Below are 19,889 nucleotides of genomic sequence, written 5' to 3'. Positions count from 1 at the left end.
CAAAAATGAAGTCTAACACGTCCATTAAGCATTCTGTTTTTATTCATGCTGCACAATGGATTTGCAATATATATATATATATATATATATATATATATATATATATATATATATATATATATATATATATATATATACAGTATATAGCTTTAATTAGAAGACCCACCTGCACTGTGACGTTTCTGCTCACTGCTTGATGTGTTTTAGATCAGGGTTGGGTTAAATGCATTATCTGCATCGAGATGGAGGTCATTCGCAAGACAACCCACCCTGAACAGGAAAAGATTTTGGGATTATACAAATTTCAATTAACCTAACATATCAACAGTAATAATGTTTTTCCTCAAAAGAGCCACCTTCCCAACGTTTCAGTATGTTTAACATACCTTTGTTCAGGGAAAGTGTGTTTAAAACAAACAAAAAACAAACAGTGGAGATGCCGTGGTAACTACACTCCCTTATGTATTAATGTGCCATTTACTACACAGTTAATGATGTATGCACTATATATCATTTCTTGGAACACCAGACTTACCATTGCACATGAAAAAAACCCTGCAGTTGCATTAAAAGAAAAATAAGTTGCAACACTTCATGGTAGCAGCCTGCTCTGCAAAGTTAGATGACTGTACCTGCACTACACATACAGTGTGACTTCTGATAGTAACAAGATTATCTGCTAAACTGTACTCTTAATACACTACTGTGCATGCACTTACTGCTGATAATCAAATGCAGTATCCTAGTCATTTTATAATGTAAATAATGTGCTGTACTTGATTCTCCAGTGTCTGTATAACATTAACTACTGTACACAGGAAACACAATTATAGACCTGACGTTAATTACTTCTATAATTGTGTTTGATTCACTACCACCAGTCCAGTGGCATGATAGTTAGCACATGTGTCTCCTGGCTTGACGTGGTCATGGCCCCCACTAAGCCTGGACCTTGGTTAAAATAATGGCAATGGTTTCCTGCCTGGCTACAAAACAAGGTTTCCACAGGGACTAGACTTACTGTCGCTTCATCTAAGCTCAAACTCACAATGTTACTGTATGTATTAACAGTCACCTGGCAGTACTGGAACGGAACAGCACAAAGCCTCACTTTTCTGTTCTATGGAGTAGTATAGCCTGTGTGGAGGCCACTGTTCTAAGTTATGAATAAGAAATGTATTAATTAAAAAAAAAAACAATTCAAGAAAGAATTGTGGCTGCTGTTCACAAGGCGATTCTTTATGAGGTCTGACAAAAAGAGAAAAGAAAACTTCTCCGACTTAAACCATTTCTTTAAATAAAACGGCTCTCTTTCCACACTTGCCAATTTCTTTGGCTCCAGACCTGTCATCACACTTGCATCCCAGTATCTCCCATTTGCAGGGAGTCAAGTTCCTGCCCTTAATCAGCTTCAAATTCATCTTGTCGGGGGGCTTAAAGTCATGAAACATCCCCTTCTGATCTTACACGCTGGTCCTGGAGATTGCTGGTCACAATCTCAAACTGAACCTGAATTAAAATGATCTCATCACTCCCCTGCTGACCCTAAGGAGACATGGGGGTTGCATTGAAAAACCAGAGATAAACAAAGGAAAGTGTTTGAAGTTGCACATACAGTTCCAGTCATAAGTTTGTGCTCAAAAGCACCAACTTCCCAATGTTTCGGTATGTCTAACATAACTTTGTTAAGGGAAAGTGTGTTTAAAAACCAGCAGTGGAGGTGCTTGTAGGCTATATGTAGTACAGTATATTTCTTTCTCTTGGTAACATGGTCATTTTAAACTGTGTGTATCAGCCCCTCCCCCTTGTCTGTAGTTATCAGCAGTTTTGCTCTTTCATTACTGCCTTCCTCTTCCTGATCCCTCCTTTGAACTCTTGAACTTTGTTTTATGAGCTTGTCTCCTGGCCCGAACCATCCCCAATTTCCTCCCCACGACCACCTGGACAAGCTCAATTGGTTCCCAAGACCTGCCTATCAGCCACAACTATTAACCATTTCTTATCACTTTACCCAATTATTTCTCACTGACTCACTTTCCTTGTTTGTGAATTTAGTCTTCAGTTTTAATCAGCAGTGTGGAGTAGTGGTTAGGGCTCTGGACTCTTGACCGGAGGGTCGTTGGTTCAATCCCAGGTGGGGGATACTGCTGCTGTACCCTTGAGCAAGGTACTTTACCTAGATTGCTCCAGTAAAAACCCAACTGTATAATGGGTAATTGTATGTAAAAATAATGTGATATATTGTAACAATTGTAAGTCGCCCTAGATAAGGGGGTCTGCTAAGAAATAAATAATAATAATAATCAGGTTTGACCCAAGGGGTGTGGGGCAAGGAGAACAAAAATTTGATTTGTATCATTTTTAAAAACTTTGCTGTCACTGTAAGAGACAGAAACCAGACTCTTTTGTGGAAACTGTATTTTTGTTCATGCTTTTCAGGTAAAAATCATTTTATACATCTGACGCTCGTTAAATTGAGACAAGTTGAAATAAGTTTGATGACTGCATGTTCACAGCTTTCAAAGATTATAGTTAAATCATTTTTAAAAATCTAAAAAAAAAACATCTTAAAATGTCAACATCACTTGGCATCTGTTGGTATCTGTTACGACCACAAAAAAGAAGAATTAACTAAAGCTGTTGACAGACAATAACCAAATAATGAACAAATAATGAAATGTCAACATAATAGTGAATACTACTATTTTTAAACATATAGCGAGAAAAAGCTCAAGCTCAGAGCTTAAAGGAGAGAGGTCTCCTTTATCTTTTGGCTGTTCTTTTCTTTTTTAGGATATTCCAAATACAACATTACAGATAAACCCCTTCATGCTGGTACTTGGACTGTAGGTCATATGGTCTGATTCCAGCCAGATCATTGGTGTGAACTTTTTATCTGTAACTTGGTTTGCATATTCCAAATGATACACGCAAAGAATGACTAGATCTTTACAGAAGAAATAGACGGGGCAGTGATAATATAGCTAGCGTTAATAAAAAGACAATTCATTATAAACCCCTAGTTAGCACTCTTTTAAATTGGCATTTTAGTGTTTATTTCAAGGTCAAACATTACCAAAATATGGGCTTTTGTGTTCTTCCGTTGGTACTGAAGTAGAAAGACCCTCAACTCTGTCTGGTAATGCATCTCTCCAGCTGATGGTGTCCCTGGGGAGCTGAGTTATCTGGAAATCTTTACAGAACAACTAGCTCATATCAGGCACAACATATGTATGCTTATAAAGGCTTGTTCTGCTGGATAAATACCCCCCTCCCATCGCCAAACCCCCCTCAACAATCTATCTTCTCGTCAAGGGAACTGAACCACCCCAAAATAACATTCCCAAACCCGGATACACCCCCACAGTAAACCGAGAAGAACCTTTCACATCATCATAAATTAGAAAGGGGTCACACGTCACATACGTGATGATGGGCTGTTTGGGAGGTGCACTGGCTGTAATGGGATCTTACACACCATCCCAACCTTCGTGTTCAGTGAGTGGTGTGTGATTTTAAACCAGGAAGATACACTGGGTGTTATCTGTAAAACCCCATGAAAAGAGCCAACACCCACACTGTGGTCTTTGATTTTGTTTCATTGAGCTTGCACACAATGGAACCCAATACCACATTTTCCTGTTTGCAGGGTCTGCATTCAGTGTGAAGGAAAGCACCTCTTGTTAGCCTTGTAAAGTTCAATGACACCGTTTCAGACAGGGAACATGATATTGTGAAGCTTGTTCTAATAAGAACAGATCTGTCTCTGTATAAAGTACCTTCGTGCCATCATATTGTACATTTTAACAGTTACTATACACGACTCATACACATCTAGTTCAGTTATAAGGTCACCATCATAAGGGGTACTTTAGCCAACGCATACGTTATTACAATAAAGCAGTGCTAGATTTAAAATTCTATTTTCTTCTCATTTGCGAACACATTAGCAGCAATATTTTTACTGGTCCCACTTGACCTCTTTTGGTTCTTTCCTTGTATACTTCCATTTTTAATGTTATGCTTTTTCAAAGACAAGGCTATATAAGTAGTTGCAGCTGCTTCCTGGTGCCACATCACATCCCAGGCTGTAGCTCAGTTTACCTCCAATGGCCTAGCTTTAATCAGACCATGTGACCTACTACACAAGTGACAGGAAGTGATTTTGAGAAACAGTTTGATCTTTATCTGTATAGCCCAAAGTCTAAAAAGCACAAGACCAGAAGGGCAATGATAATGCCTTCGTGTTTGTCCCACAATGCTGTTGGCTATTCCCTGCCCTCATAAACGTGTACCATGGCAGTATACCATTGTAAATGCAAAGCTCAGTCAAGCACAGTGAAAATTTAGATCTCTCAATAACAAAATACATAGCATTAGCCTTGAATTATAATGTTGCTTTAGTTTTACTCCAAGCATACTGAATGTGAAGTACAGGCAAGTGCAGTAACGCACAGGAGACAAGTATGATAAAGCATGGTAAAAAAAGTCAGAAATACACAAAAAATAAACTGCAAACTTTGGAAATGTATTGTTGTAAATGTATGACTAAGGTGATCACATCACCCCCCATCTTGCCCAGCTCCACTGGCTTCCTGTAAAGTTCAGATTATTTTCAAAACTCTCCTGCTCACCTACAATGCCCTTCATCACACAGGTCCCGAGTACCTCCTCAACCTGCTGACCCGCTATGTCCCTGCCTGCAAGCTGAGGTCCTCCGACTCTGGCCTGCTTGTTATCCCCAAGCAAAAGTGCACCACACTTGGAGAACGCTCGTTTAGCTTCATGGCTCCGACTCTTTGGAACTCTCTCCCAGCTTTGGTACGTGATGCTCCCACCGTCGCTCGCTTTAAATCAGCCCTCAAGACCCACCTGTTCTCTCTTGCTTTCCATGCTCTTTAAGCCTGATATCTGCTATTAGCTTTTTTTTTTTTTACTGTATATCATGTATTATGCATTTCTCTGTATTTAAAGTATTATGGATTTTCTTGTTGTTACTGCATCTTGTAAAGCGCTTTGTGATGGTGGTCCTCTATGAAAGGCGTAATATAAAATAAAGATTGATTGATTGATTGATTGATTGATCATTACAGGGCAGTGAATACCATTTTTTCACAGCAGTGTAAGTGTGAAATGTTCAAATGACTTTATAGCATTTCATCTTCTTTGTAAATTATCCCTTTGTCATCATTTAAAATTGCATATCTCAGCTAGGTAATCTAAAACAAGAAGCACAGTCCTCAAAAAAGGCTGTGGTGGCTAGTCTATACTGGGATACGACAACTGAATGAAAAAAAGAAATGTGTAATTAGTCCATTTCTAGACTAAAATCTTTAGTACAGTAAAACACCACCTATTGCTTTAAACTCAATTGTAAATGCTTTATAATTTCATGATAGTACAGTAGCCCTGTGAGCGAGGTGGTGTATCGTTTGAGTTAAGCTGCAGTTTGAGTTCAACCCACACCACAAAAGAACCACCCCTTCAGAGGCCTATGGGATTTGTTTGGTGTGGGAGAGTTCTGTCCACAACCCCTAATGAATTTCCAGTGTAGGAGAGGATTATCCCTGAATTACTGTAGTCTCCCTGACTCAACGGCAGTCAGCCTTAGCCTCCACAGTGAGGTAGGAGTTGGCAGGCAGGCGGATTGACAAAGAGGACAGTGATGGGAAGCAGCTTTAGAGGGAGGGAGAGTGAGAGAGAGAGAGAAAGAGAGAGAGAGAGAGAGCTGCCCCCTCCCTGACCAGGACCTGCACACATAATACAGGATTTATTCACAAAATACCATCAAAGCTTTAAAGGCAGTAAAGAATGTAAAGGTAATAGTACCGCTAGCCTGGGGCATTCAGTTAGCTCCTTATCCCCTGCAGAGCACTGCTTATCGGAGGTGGACAGTACAGGAGTGAGGCGTTTTTTTTTTTTTTTTAAGGAGAATAGGGTTAAGGTAGACTTTATGCATTAGAGTGTGGTATAGACAGTACCTCCCAAATCATTGCACCCCCTTTGTGCTTAATGGAGTACATTTCTTTCACCATGGTGTGTTGGATGCTGCTAAAACCAGTTGATCACAGACAGTCGACTGGCACGCTCTGCTTAACACATTTTCCTGCATATACGAAAAGCACAAATCAATAAAACAATTTACCAGGATTAGTTACATTAATCACAGTCAATATTAAGGTGCTATTGTTTTCTTTTGTGCATAATAAGCACCTAGTGGCCATATCATCTAACTGTGGCAATATTCTGAGGCATGGGTTCAAAGTTCACAGGGGAAAGGAGTTGCTGAGCTCAATTTAGTCTATAAATCACAAAGTTTCCATGCAGTTGTGCTTGTTTAGCAGTCCTGTTTGGGAGAGGCCCAGGACTGAAGTGCATTCAGGTCAAGACTGAGGAGCACTCATGGAACCTGCAGAAACTGTCCCTGTCTATAGCCAGTGGCATAGATTGTAACCCTTCATGACCACTAAATCACCAGAAAAAAAAAACAAACAAAAAAAAAACTATACAAGGTCTTTTTTGTGCTCTTCCGCTCAGAGGTCATCACCAAGGTCACTCTGTCCAATTATGTTGTTTTCACTGACCTTTGCTTCAAATGTCATTTTAAATGTTTTTTATTATTATTATTATTTTTATTTTTTTACATTCCTTAGTTTTCTCCCTTAATTTCATATTGTCTGCAATCACTCTGCATGGTTCTGGGTTCGGTTGCTACAATATAGAGCTGAAAGGTCACATTGTCCCATGATACGAATCGAACGAGGATGGCAGTTCGAAGCCAGGTTAACGTAGATTTAGAGAAGAATTCTAATAACTCAATATTGGGTCAACAGAACCCAGAGCCATGGAGAATGACTGTCAACACCATACAATAGTCATGTAAAAAATACATTAACATGATACATGAAGCTCCAGTGCTCTAACTGTGCCTCAGCATTGTGTGCAATTCCTCTTCAAAGTGTCTAGCAAACCTTCAGATTTTCAACATATAAGAATCAGATCAACCCCTCCTTACTGACAGCTCATACAAAAGGTTTCCAAACCTATTCCCTGGATCCACTGTATTTTTTATTGTTGGCCTAAATAACACAATTTTAAAACATCAACAAGATGTGATCTTTCATTTATCACAGGAGAGCTGTTTCTGCAAGTTATCCTAGAGGCAAAACAAGATGCCTACCCTGCGCTGGCAGCCCCTTGGGCTCCACTGCGCTTTACCCCCATGCTGGGTACAAAACAGATAGCCTCTACGCCTTTGAAGATAAGTCATCTTGCTGTTTACCCAGAAGCTCGTCCATTTTGTTTGCTTTTGTGCAATCTTTTGGGAAGCGCAATATAAAACAAATGAAAAATAAAAATAAAAACTGGAGTAAGTTTCTGCAGCAATTTGCAGTTATTGATAAAATATTATTTATTAAAGCTCTACCTGGTACTTGTTTTACCTGAGTTTTAAGCGCCCTAAAATCAAAGTATCATTGCAATATCTTATGCAATACTATGCCTCTGAAAGATCCCTGTGTCAATCTATCTAAATCTCTGTCTGTCTCAGTGTTTAAATCCTGCCCGAAGGCATATGAAAAGATGCTTCACATTTGTTTGCTTATCATTGACTTAAAAAAGAAAATCTTGTTAAGATTCTTGGCAGGTTTAAATTTAATTATGACACTGTTAAAAACTGGCCATTAACAAACTGTAAACATAAAATACTAGCAATAACCTTTATCAAAGTTTTTGTCATCTGGTACTTTTTAAAAGCTGTCGTAGTTTTGGAAACTGTTTTAACAGAATAACTGTAAATGCAAGAAATATGTTTGTTGTAGTTCTGTATATACTTTTTCTTTGATCCTGCAATACCATGACAGCTGATTCATAGGTGGGGTGGGGGCTGGGGGCTAAGGGTAACCCCCTATCTCGAGAAAATTATGGACAAAGATTAATCTGACCTAAATTATTAAAATTACATTTCGGATCAATAAAGGAAAAAGAAAACAAATGATATAATTTGCAATTTGAATTAAGAACCCATCAGTAAATGGAGTGTGCAGGCAATCATGTGTTGATGATGACAAACTTCAGTTTTTTACATCACCCAAACAGTTTAATCCACTTTCTAGTCTTGTGCTGTGTACTGAGGCCAGGAACCAGCCAAGATTGACCCTAATCTTACATATAAGTTTTATTGTGTGGGTTCTACAATGACAGTCATGGGTCTGCGGTCTTTAATGTCAATTTGCGGGTCACTTGGGTGGTCTGTAACTGGAATCAAAGGTAATCCATATGCATGTGCTGTAGTATTTATACCACTGAACATGTAAAATCCATGTAAACACATATTTCAATCTTCAGCTTTGGACAGGAGTCAACCTGCAGGTCTCCTGATCTTAGTCCTGGCAGTCTGCGCAAAGCTGTTCATTTCTAATCATTTGACTTCTGGGATTTATTCACAGGAGAATTGGACAGATATTACAGGGGAGGTCAGAAAAAACATGTCAAATATTAAAGCAGTAGTACCTGTTTTTCTAAAATCGTATTTCACTAGCCTCCTAAGTGTTTGGACTTTTTTACCCTTCCAAATAAGGTTAGACAGGAGGTTATAAACCATGCAGGTTCAAAACAAACTACAGGGTGTCGCTGTAGGGATTTTGCAGGAATAAAACAAACATCTACCCTTGTAAATGAAATATAGAGAAAGGGTACATTGTAGCTGGATTAAGGTTGTGATATCTTTCAGTTCTTTGTCATTCATTACATTTACTAACCAGAAGGAGCCTATCAAATCCTGCCCTGACAGCATAATCTTCAGCTGTGAAAGCCTTCCAGGTTTGTGCTTGTGAAAATTAACATTATTCTTATTGCTCACTAAGATGCTGTCAGCTGTTTAAATTGCATTGCTGTAGACATTCGATTGGAGATTGTATACCGGTACCTCATATGAATGAGGAACACGGGGAACACACAATCACATGGCTCACCAGGAGGTACAGCAATCGCTTATTGTTTGCAAAGGATACCCAGGAACCATTGAAACTCCAGTGACAAAAAAAAAAAAAATCATGCTGAGCAAGCATGGGATAGTCAGAAAACAGTTCCTCACAAGATCCTTTACTACATAAATTTTAAAAGCAGTTTTCAAGTTACAAAAAAAAAATAGATATTTTAAATGTTTTAAAAATAATTGCTTATTATTGGAATTAAAATATGTGCATGTAAATGCACAAAAATGAAACCTACTAACAGTATCCACACAAAGTCAAAAGCTATAAAATACATTTGGCTACACAGTACAAATACTGGCCAATTGACGTTAACCTAAACTATGTATTATTTAGTGTTAAGAAGAAGAAGAAGAAGAAGAAGAAGAAGAAGAAGAAGAAGAAGAAGAAGAAGAAGAAGAAGAAGGTGCTCTGTTGAACTGTGTGAAAGGCACTACATAGTCACATACAGTACCGAGGCAGCCTGAATAAACTACTATTTTCCTATCCATGGCTTGACAGGCCTCTGTGTTCAGTCTAGTAGTAAAGACAATATTTTGTCAGTCAGATTGGGGTTGTCAGTGGGCTGGTCTTTTTACCCAGCATGCTATTAGGTAAGTGTGTGTGTGCCCATGTTGCCTCATTTCCTGTGTTTGAGACTCAGTTGAGAGAGACAGAGAGGAGGAGAGGAGAGACAGAGGGGGAGGTTGGTTCCTGATACCGAGACACAGAAAGGCAGAGCCAGGGGTGGAAGAAAGAGAACAGAGGAATTACATACATATACAGAGACAGCAACCACAAATATACATATATTCTGCATGTGCCCCTCGTTGCCATAGCACCCTGGACCCAAAGCAGTAACATTCTAAGAACCCTATCTTCATGGATTAACAGGTAAGGATCTTGGTTGGTTCCAATTCTATATATTACTATCTGTATACATTCTATACAATTGTATGTTCTATATTTAATTTTGTGCACGGTGTTGTATTCGTTTTCTACGTCAGTTGGAGATGTTTACTTTTAATTATAGAGCAAATATAATAATGTAATTGTGTATTTTACTCAACCTAATTAATTATGACATTTAAGTTGAACAGTGCCGTGAGCTTGCATGGTTTGATTGACACAATGTATGTACAGTATACAGTTATTTATTTATGTATGTGTGAATGCTCTGTATCTGCTCTGACAGTGACAGGTCAGACATTCGCGACTTTAAGAAACTCAATGTTACACAGCACTGTACTGTCTAGCAGCAAGCAGTCAGTAAACAATGAACATAAAATAATATTTCACTATTTTAATAATACTGTTCTTATTAATGGCAATAAACATTCTACCAACAAAAACAAACCTTATATTTAGCTCTTAACTACTTTTGTAGTCCAGTGTTTATTTATTATTTATTTTTGTTTCCATTTAATTTAAGAGCTCACTGTCATTTATCTGTGGGTAGGGGATTTCAAATGGTCTAACCCGCCGCCCTCTCTCGTCTAGTCCGACTTTCTTTTAAACCCTGAAAAATGATATTTTCAAATAGATTTCAGTCCCATAACATTACAAGGTAACGAGAAAATGTATCTGGAATGTCAGTGATGTGTTGTGGAGGTTTTGATGTTTACGGTTCGTGGTATAAATGGATACTCGCTCAAAAGCTGGCAAGGGTTTAACCCCCCTCCCCTCCTCCCTCGTCTAACCTCCAAAAGGGGAATTTCTCCAGCTGGAAATTTCTGCTGCGTCAACACCCTGCCTTTCTACACCAGACAAGGGAAGGGGTTTTTTCAGCTTCAACGTTTCGTTATTTTTGTTGTTGTTTTGTCACCTGACCGTAGAATTCTTTTTGAATTACTTCTTTGGGGTTTAGAGAAGTGTTATAAAGTGTAATATTGATGGGGGTGGGGATATGCTGGAGATAATAAAAAAAAAAAAAGAGCATCGCACAATTATTTATTAGGAGGGGGTGTGTGTCTCTCTCTCTCTCTCTCTCTCTCTCTCTCTCTCTCTCTCTCTCTCTCTCTCTCTCTCTCTCTGCCCCCCAACAGTCTGCCTCCATTTTAAATTCAATGATAGTAGTGCACAGAAAGGGGAGCAGTCCCTTGTATACTGTATCTGCAGCATCAAGGCACTGAAACAAAATCATATGGCACAATGCTGGCAGACAATATTTAACTACTTGTTAAACTGATACAATTTAATACTTTGACACATGTTTTAATAATTTGCAAATCACTGGCTACAACATATCCTGGTCCAGGGCAGTGTACAGTGTAGCATGTGGGACAGATGCACTAAATACATTACTAGAACGTATACAGTAATAATATATGAAGGAGAGCTTGTTTTTCTTTTTTTTTTTAGGTGCAGCTGAATAAAGTTTGACAGAATGGTTTGCTCTTTCTCAATAGTTAATCTGACATAATGTTTTAGTTTCCCTGGTGTCACTAAACCCCTGGAGGTTGTAAGAAGTGATGTGTGTAACGTTTTGAGGAATAGTATTTTGAGTATGGATCATTTTGTTTTGCAGTGGTGTAGTTACTCAGACCACTTTGTTGAAGTGAAAAGTTTTGAATAGTGTACTGCACGATACGATTGATACTTTTTGAAGTCATTATCCAAATATCTTATCGTATATGATAATGTTTACTCTGCCTCCCATAATGTCAAAAACGTTTGCCTCAGGTTAACCAGTATTTGAAAAGGAACAGCAAACATTCAGTTAGGCCAGTTTATTACAACTTTTTGCCCATTTCCTAAAAAACAAACTTGCATTTCAGGCTGAAATATTTTGGTTTCAGAATGTTCTTGTGACTCTGTCTTGTTAGGATTCCATTGTGACAGTTCTGCTAACTGGAATTATTACAGGGCTTGACAAATTGTGTAGCATTCAGTACTGGCTTTGCTGTGCAACTCTCTACTGCATGTAGGGTATTTTCCTGACTGCACCTATGTAGACCTACTATAAATTACAGGTATATATATATATATATATATTTTGTTTTGTTTGTTTTTGGGAGAAGTTACACTTCAGCAATGACAAACAAATAAATGGTTGGTAATGGCTGTAATTGTTTTTCCACTTTACAATCTGCATCTGTAGATGCTTGCCAATTAAAATGAAGTCACAGTTCTCCAATGGAAACACCATCTTCTGCTGTCAATATTGATCTTACCTTCCATTTATCATTGCAGATCCTATGTATAAATATACATTCTTTTTATATTGCATAACCCAAGGCTGACCAACACAAAGTGCTGACTAAAGCTTTTTAGTATCCTAGAATGATTTTGTGACTATAGTAGCCTATTTTAATCTGTTCAGCCTCACCAAGTACAAACCAAAAACTTAGTTAAGACACCCTTAGAATCTAAGTTTCAGATTATTTTTTTTTTTTTAAATCTGAGTTGTATTTCTGAAGTCAAAGTATGTCGGCAGCCCACAACAAAACTTAATGTAACATCTGTAACTGTACGTGTGGTTTTGGAAGAGAGAATAAGAGACTAATAACTTTTTAGGAGTTGGCAGAAGTGGGGACTATTAATAATATAACAATGGCAGATCTTAACAGTGCCACCCTTTACACTACATTAATCCATCAAGAGATGATTTATTACCAACATCACTAAATACAATAAATAAATACACTAGAAAAGATCACGTTTCAGAGTACTGCATTATGACTTGCCACAGTTTAGATCATTAAAACAAACCCATTTTATTGGATAGGGTCTTTACTAACTACAGCAGGACAATGTCCGATGTTCACTTTAGATTGTCAATACTGTGTTTAGTTTATTATGTGACACTTTTTTCTTTCTTTCCATGGGATTCTATCCCCATCGCTGGCTCCAGCTGACCCCTCAGGCAGTTGTGTGTTTGCAGGGAGCTGGCTGGTCTGGGAAACCTCACAATCAGACAGGTAATGATCGGTGTTGACCAGGCCAAATTAATGGGCAGCGGGTTTTACAATTCGTAGGTGATCAGGGTGCCATGGGCCAATTTCTGCTTCCTTTGTAAAAGAAACAGTACTGCAGTGTATTGCAGATGGAGATTAAAAAGAAACAGACAATAAGAAGACACACATTTTTGTTGGCTGTTTCTTTTGGTTTTTAACATTCATCTCCTGGTCTTTTGAGTTTTCGTGTTGGGATTTTGACTCCAGCAAGTCATGCTTGAAGTGGACACAATAGCATGTAATGACCATCTTGTTAAAGCCTCTATATGGTACTGCTATTGATAGTTTGTTTGTGGTTGTGGACACACTGATATAAATATATATATTTATATATTTACACTGTAAGTACTGTTCAAAAGAACACGGTGTGGGTGTGAATGAGTCTTTCATCTTTTTCTGTTAAGTGGTTCTTAATAGAAAAATGACAACACCCAGCCATTCCACCTAAAAATATTAATTGAACAATTGTTCTTCAAGGTGAAAATTCTATTGAATAGTCCAGAAAAGAATTGTCATGGGGCGAGGGGGGTAATATGGAACATGTTTTGAGGAAGGAATGTTAAAGCACACAGTGAAGAGAGTTAATTTTTAAGCCTTGTTTTTCTTTAATCAGAGTGTTCGTTCACATGGAATGAGCTGTTTTGAGGGAGGCGGTGTGTGTGTGTGTGGCGGGGGGTTCTCACTAGCTGACATAATGACATGGCTCTGCTGTTGCATACACATTTAGTGCAATCGTGGTGGATAGATGATGGATTTAATTGCACTGGAACAGAATGGAAGGGCTGGATCACTATTTGTGTTGCAGCCCAATCATGGTGTTGGTTCACTGTTACAACTAATATTTAATCAGTGATACCTAACAGCAGTCCAATTACAATTGGTTACAATTATGCTTCAGTAATTAAAATTATAATTACTATTACACTAAAAGATAACAAACAACTACAAACATTAACATTTCCCATTTTGCCAATATCTGCTTCCTACTGTAGAGCTACTGTACAAAGCCTATTTGGTGTCTGAATATGCTGGTTCTATAAAAGATAACATCTACACAATCAGCTTCAGCTGAGATATTTAAGCTTTGGCTGGGCAGGCCTAGTGTAAGTATGGTTTAAAACACCAGGAACTACAAGTGTGACAAAAATTGTATGTGTAAGCCATTGTTATTCAGCCTGGGAAGACTGCTTTGATTGACATGGGCTTTAGAGAAGCAAGCAAAACTTTGCCAGGCATACATGGCACTGCAAATGAGTCCTGTCTCTGGCAGTTAGTTAGTTAGTTTGAATATAAATAAAATGTGGGGTAGAAGTAAGACACCCACTTAATACAGTACATACCAAGTAGTCTGAGCCAGCCACGTTTTTACTGTAATGGAGGAACTTCATTAGAAAACTACAGCTTGAAAAGCTCAGGTGAGCAATGGCTCAAACTACTGGGGTAGGGAGGCAAGGGGAACTCATGCTTTTAATTCCTGAATTAGGGTTTTGAAAAGAAAAAATAGAAGTAAAACATGTTCTACAAGCTGTACTGTATCTACTGAAAAATAAATTATCGATGTGAACTATTTCTTTAAACTAACTGAAATCCTCACCAGTAGAGTTTACCTTCCCTGTAGGGATATATCTCTTGGTACCATTATAAAGTACAGGGGTGTCCAGATTAAAATGCAGTTTTGTTGTTTCTTCAACAGTTTATCTTTACTACCTTGCTTGCTAAATGTGGAGAATAATTTTAGCAATAAGCTTAGTTTTAAATTTCTAAATGACATTTTTTTTTCATTGAATGTGTTGGTGTGTTTCTTCGTGTTACCTTAGACAATAGCACCATTGTTTCATACATGCTGTTCCTTTTAAAAAAAATGTGCATCCAGAAGTAGTGTTGAAGGGTACATTGCTTTTAAAAAGATAAAGCAGTTTTGTTGAAGATTTACACTGTAGTTTAAATTAGAAGGATTGAGGATTGGCTGAAGATTTGGTACAGTTACTGCGTTTCTTATTGTTCTGGGAGTACTGATGATCACACAAGAATTTAATGACCCGGTGAGGACGTTTACTGAAGTTCATTCCAACAACTGGCTGAGTCAACTGTAGGTTGCACTGGCTGTGGGAGTCCAGCTGTTTCAGCAACTCATTGGAATACCAATCATCTTCAATAACCTCCTGTTCCAAGGCAGAAATCTCAGGAACATGGTTCTCTCTCCTCTCTCACTCTCTATGCTTCCTCCTGGGGTTCAGTGTTTTTTCCCCCTAAATGATTGTCTTCTGGATTGCTGGGTTTGTTACCCATCTGATGTAGCAAATTCAGGACAAGTCGAAGACATCTCCATCAAACTGCAGAGCATAATGGAGGGATAGAGAGAGGGAGGAGAGACGCTGTTTGAATGATATGGCTGTTGTAGGCTGTCCTAATAGGAGGTTCTTACCCATATTCAGGACACAGGTCCAGTAAATGAGGATTGGAAATATTGAAGCATTGTGCATAACTTAGGAGGAGATTTTTTTGATTATTAAATGACACATCTTGGACTAGTGCAATTTTTATCTTCTTTTGTCTGGCCCAATGGAGAAGGAAGTGGGGCATTCATTCCCTGTGGTTCATCCAGTGTTCCCTTTTAATCACGGTTGGTGCATGAGAGCAAAATCCACCCCTTCTTTGCTTAAATTTTGATACAGAGCCATAAAATTTTGACACAGAGACTTTAGAGTCACTAGCTTTTACCAGCCTGACAGTAAACCCCAGGATTTCTTTTTTTTTTTTTTTTTTAATGACAAAGGCACCTTGATATAGCAACCACAAATGGTAAGTCCCTTTGCTGACCAGTTAACGTAGGGTTTGCTCAGGTAGTTTTGGTTTTAGGAATTACAAATGGTCTTCTGTTTAATGTTTTAAATTCCCCTTGTATGTGCTATATACTGTAGTGGATGCATTCCCCTGTGAAGATGTTCCAAACATAAATGACTCATCAGTGATTCATTTTAATTTCAGAGCAGTTTGGGCTTTTTATACATGTATATTAAGGTTGTTGCTTTCCTAATGGTTTTGTTTTCAAATGCTGAAACAGAGCACCTGGGTTTTATGTCATAAATGATTCCAGAGCTATACATTGTGCATTACAGATCTGGCTTGAATGTGGCTTGGGTTCCCCTGATTCTCAGCGCTCCGATAAAAGGTTTAATATTGTGAGGTTTGTGCCAGAGTGTTGAAACACTCGTTTTCCCCTCCCATCCAAGACTTTATCCTCTTTGCAGAGGATACTAAATACAGCCTCATAAATTATGACGTTGAGCAATCATTGTAAAGTCAAAGTCTATATATATATATTACTTATTGTAAACATATTGGAGTACAGAAACACTTTCGTCCGTTCTGGATGAAGAGCATAATGCTCACCTTCTTACACTTACAGGAGAATGTGTCAGTGTTAAATATAGGTTTCAGAGTTCATGGTAGATGGGTTATAGTATTCAGAATAGTAAACCTATAGTGTTGTTAAGAGTTGCACATTATACTGTACAAGGGATGTAACCCAAAGCATCTCAGTGACGTGCGCTGTGCATCTGAACTTGAGGGATTTATACTGTAATTCTCTTCCTGCACAAAGGGGCGCTCTTCATGAAGTAAGTAGCATCTCGATCGTTCACCTTGGCAGTGACCAAACAAAGATTAAGTAGAGTTAGTGGAGCTGCCTGGTATGTTGTGCGTCCATATCGTCAAAGTGTTGTTGGAATTCCATTGCAACGTGTAGCGGTGGTACGTTTGCCCCGTTTAAGTCATTTCCAAAAGGGGTTAAGAGCATCTATGGTTCCTGAAATTAAGCAACCCTTTTCTTTTAATAGTGACACAAGTGGAGGGTGCAAGTTCTGCCTTGCTTGCAGATACATCTTTAATACTGCACTGTACTTTATCATATCTTCAAATTTGACTACACTTGCCTTTTACTAAGTAGCAGACGAAATGATTTCCAAAAGGTGGCTTCCTTCTTTATTCAATTTTAAATAGAAAGGCGCCCACTTCTTAATTTGCAGAGGCAGTGCTGTAGCTTTCATCTTTCTTTAGCTGTGCTGATTTCTCTTTGAGGGAACCTGCCTCTTTGAAGTGTCTTGAGCGTCTATAGGGACCTATTATAAACGGGGCAGAGCACTTTGCACTGAAGGCCATGTTTACTATCTCGCAGCCTTAGAATAATCGACCTGAAGATGGAGGATGTACGGTAGGTAGCCACTAAATCTCCTGCCTTCTCGTTTAGAATTTAAAAAAAAAGAAGTGTTTTTAAAGGAATTTGACAGATTAAAACTTCATAATAACCAAAGGCAGGCCTTTGATAATAAATGACAAAACTGTTGGCAGTGCACTAGTTATGAACTTGGGATATGTTTTTATAGGGGGGGGGAAAACTATTATTAAACCCCCCCCCCCCCCCCCCCCCCCCCCAACCCAAAAATAAATGCTGTGTTCTTTATAACTGTTTGAGGGCATAGCCGTTCTATTCTGCTCCTGTCAGGTATATCGTCTATTTTGGTCAGAATTTGAGAGGGGGCCATCAGGACAAGGAAGAGTGTTAATGCTAATTAATACACATGTCTAAACTGAGCTACAACAAGAACAGGACATGGATCTTGACAAGTATGTCAACTAGCGAGCTGCAGACTGATGGATGGAAATTTTACCTCTGAGCCGGTTTGACAAAAACAATGATTCTGTTGAGGCTGATTGCTGTATTTTCTATGATACTAAACATTTTTTTCATATTGGTGCATCTGTCTAAATATACTCAAGAGTCTTTGTAGTTGTGTAAATTCAAGTGCGAGTCGGAAATGATCTTGTGCAGAGCTTGGATATGTTTTAATAATACTGGTATTTGTACTGTCATGATATCCGTGCTGTTATCTGTACAGAAACCAGTTCTTCATTTTCTGGGAGTGATAATGAGTTTTTTTTTCTGGAATGTGTTGCCTGTATCTTGAGGGTTCGTTAGCGTGTGATTGGGAACAAGGCAATTGCCACACAGATTGATGATTATCTTAATTTAAACCCAGCTTAATAATGACATTTTATATGGGGGTTTTACACATTTTAATTAGATAAAAAATACTGGCAACTTTCTTAATTCTGTGTTTTAATAGGCACCAGTACCTGTGGGAATGCACTGAGAGGATCCCTACAGACCCAGGTCACTCCATTAATCAATCATGTGTTCATTGTATTGTTCCACCTTTGTTTGTGTGTGTGTTGATCTAGATATAAAGCAGGCATTTAAAAACAGCAAATGATACTATGCCAGAAGGGAAACTGTATCCAACAGGATATGCCTCAATTATTAGAAATACCTGTTGAAGATGAAGAGGAGTGATTGATAGATTCCTAACCCACTATAAGTGGCTTGACTATGTGAAACCTCAAACTGTGCATTTGAAGCATTGGTAAGTGCACATCATTTTACGATTGGCCAAAAATCTTCGTGGTAGATTTATTTGGTCAATTATGTAATTACATTAGAACAGAAATAAATCTCAGCTTCTCATTGGAACTATAATGAGGTATTTTTATCGGGTTTAATTCACAGCTGTTGGCCGCTATAGGCTAATCCTTGCGTTGTCATTGTGAACCACAGAGAGGTAATAGAACTGAGGGTGAAAAGCTGCAACTCATTGGCATGGCAGGAGGAAAGCCAGGTTGTGGTGAACAGGATTACATGAATTTGCAATGCTTTCAGAAATGACTCCTGCACCTACTGGTTGAGTATAGCATTGGGAAGAGGCTCTGTGGGAGGCAAGTTAATTGTGCATATCATGCTCTCACTCCTCTGCAGTACTGCTGTAGTACGTTTATTTACATTGTTGCCCGAATACACAATGCAATCTGAAAGGTTTATAGAAGGGTAGGGTCTGGTGGTAAAGGTTTGGGGAAGGATGGTGAGAAAATTCAAGACGGGCCATCGTGTTCACCACAGTAAGTGCAAAGGGATTCAATTTTATTTTTACATTTAAATGAGAAAAATCTCAGTAAGAAAACATTGTTATATTTGCTTTAGTGTATAACAATTAAATAAAGCTGCAGCTTATAGTGACAACAATTCAGCACTGTATTACACAAATGTTAAAGAAAAGTAATACGAACCAGAGCTATTTCTTCTACATGACATGAGTGTATTTTTTCTCAAATATTTACACAGTGTGTTTGCACATAATTGTATTTTTTCTTCATACTATAGGTACAGTACTGAATCGGGCTTTATGTTTGTGTACTTCTAAATGAAACTTGAAAACTTCTCAGGGCTTTGCTGTAAATGCTCAGCACTTTTGAGCCCCTGTCACTATGCTCTCTGCACTGAGGGATACAGGATTAACCCAAGGATAATGACCTTGTTGCCCATTTGAGTGGAAGGAAAGCTGTTTTCAGATTCTTGGATGCCTGGATTCTGTATTACACTGAAGCTGGCTCTCCCTAAGGGGGTCAGCATGTCCTAGTCGCCAGGTCAAGTCTGCATCATCCCTGTTGTCTCTGACAGAAAAACACACACATCTCAGCCATCAAGAAGCCTTGGACTTCAATTACAAGAGACGGCAAATGGCAGACGGAATTCGAGACAGTCAGAATAGATTTGAAATGTGAAAATGACACAGATGTGGAGCAAGGTGCCACATTGGGTTAACCCTTTACCTTCCAAACATTGTTGACATTCATTGAGTGTCCTAAGCCAAACTGTAACAATATAAAATGTCACCAATCTATAGATACAACATAATTAGCGTCTTTATTTTAGTAGGCAACTTATTTTACATTTTAAAAGCAGTTTGTAAAGAATTCTAGCTACAGTACTTGCAATCAGGTGTGTATACTGTAAGAAGTAAATACAGAACACTGTGATCCTCACTATACTGTAACAGAGTAACCTGTTGATGCTGCTACCCTTTCCAATCCCCGCTGTGATATTGCACCAGACACCACCCCATGTGGT

General features: G+C 38.5%; 1 protein-coding gene across 3 annotated transcripts in view; it reads left to right on the top strand.

Annotated features, from left to right (window-relative positions):
* Positions 1-9,538: 9,538 nt before the first annotated feature.
* Positions 9,539-19,889, top strand: part of LOC117432314 (zinc finger and BTB domain-containing protein 46-like) — a 41,643-nt gene continuing 31,292 nt past the window's right edge. The window contains exons 1-2 of one of the 3 annotated variants that reach the window (XM_034054055.3): positions 9,539-9,866; positions 12,826-12,892. The gene's annotated coding sequence lies outside the window, so the exon portion shown is untranslated. The remainder of the gene's footprint in view (positions 9,867-12,825; positions 12,893-19,889) is intronic. The other 2 variants (XM_034054045.3, XM_034054065.3) reach the window with 2 other exon arrangements.

This window comes from Acipenser ruthenus, chromosome 29 (assembly GCF_902713425.1).
Source record: "Acipenser ruthenus chromosome 29, fAciRut3.2 maternal haplotype, whole genome shotgun sequence".
Taxonomy (NCBI): Eukaryota; Metazoa; Chordata; class Actinopteri; order Acipenseriformes; family Acipenseridae; genus Acipenser; species Acipenser ruthenus.
Note: the sequence above shows the minus strand (reverse complement) of the source record. Positions and strands in the feature narration are given on the sequence as shown.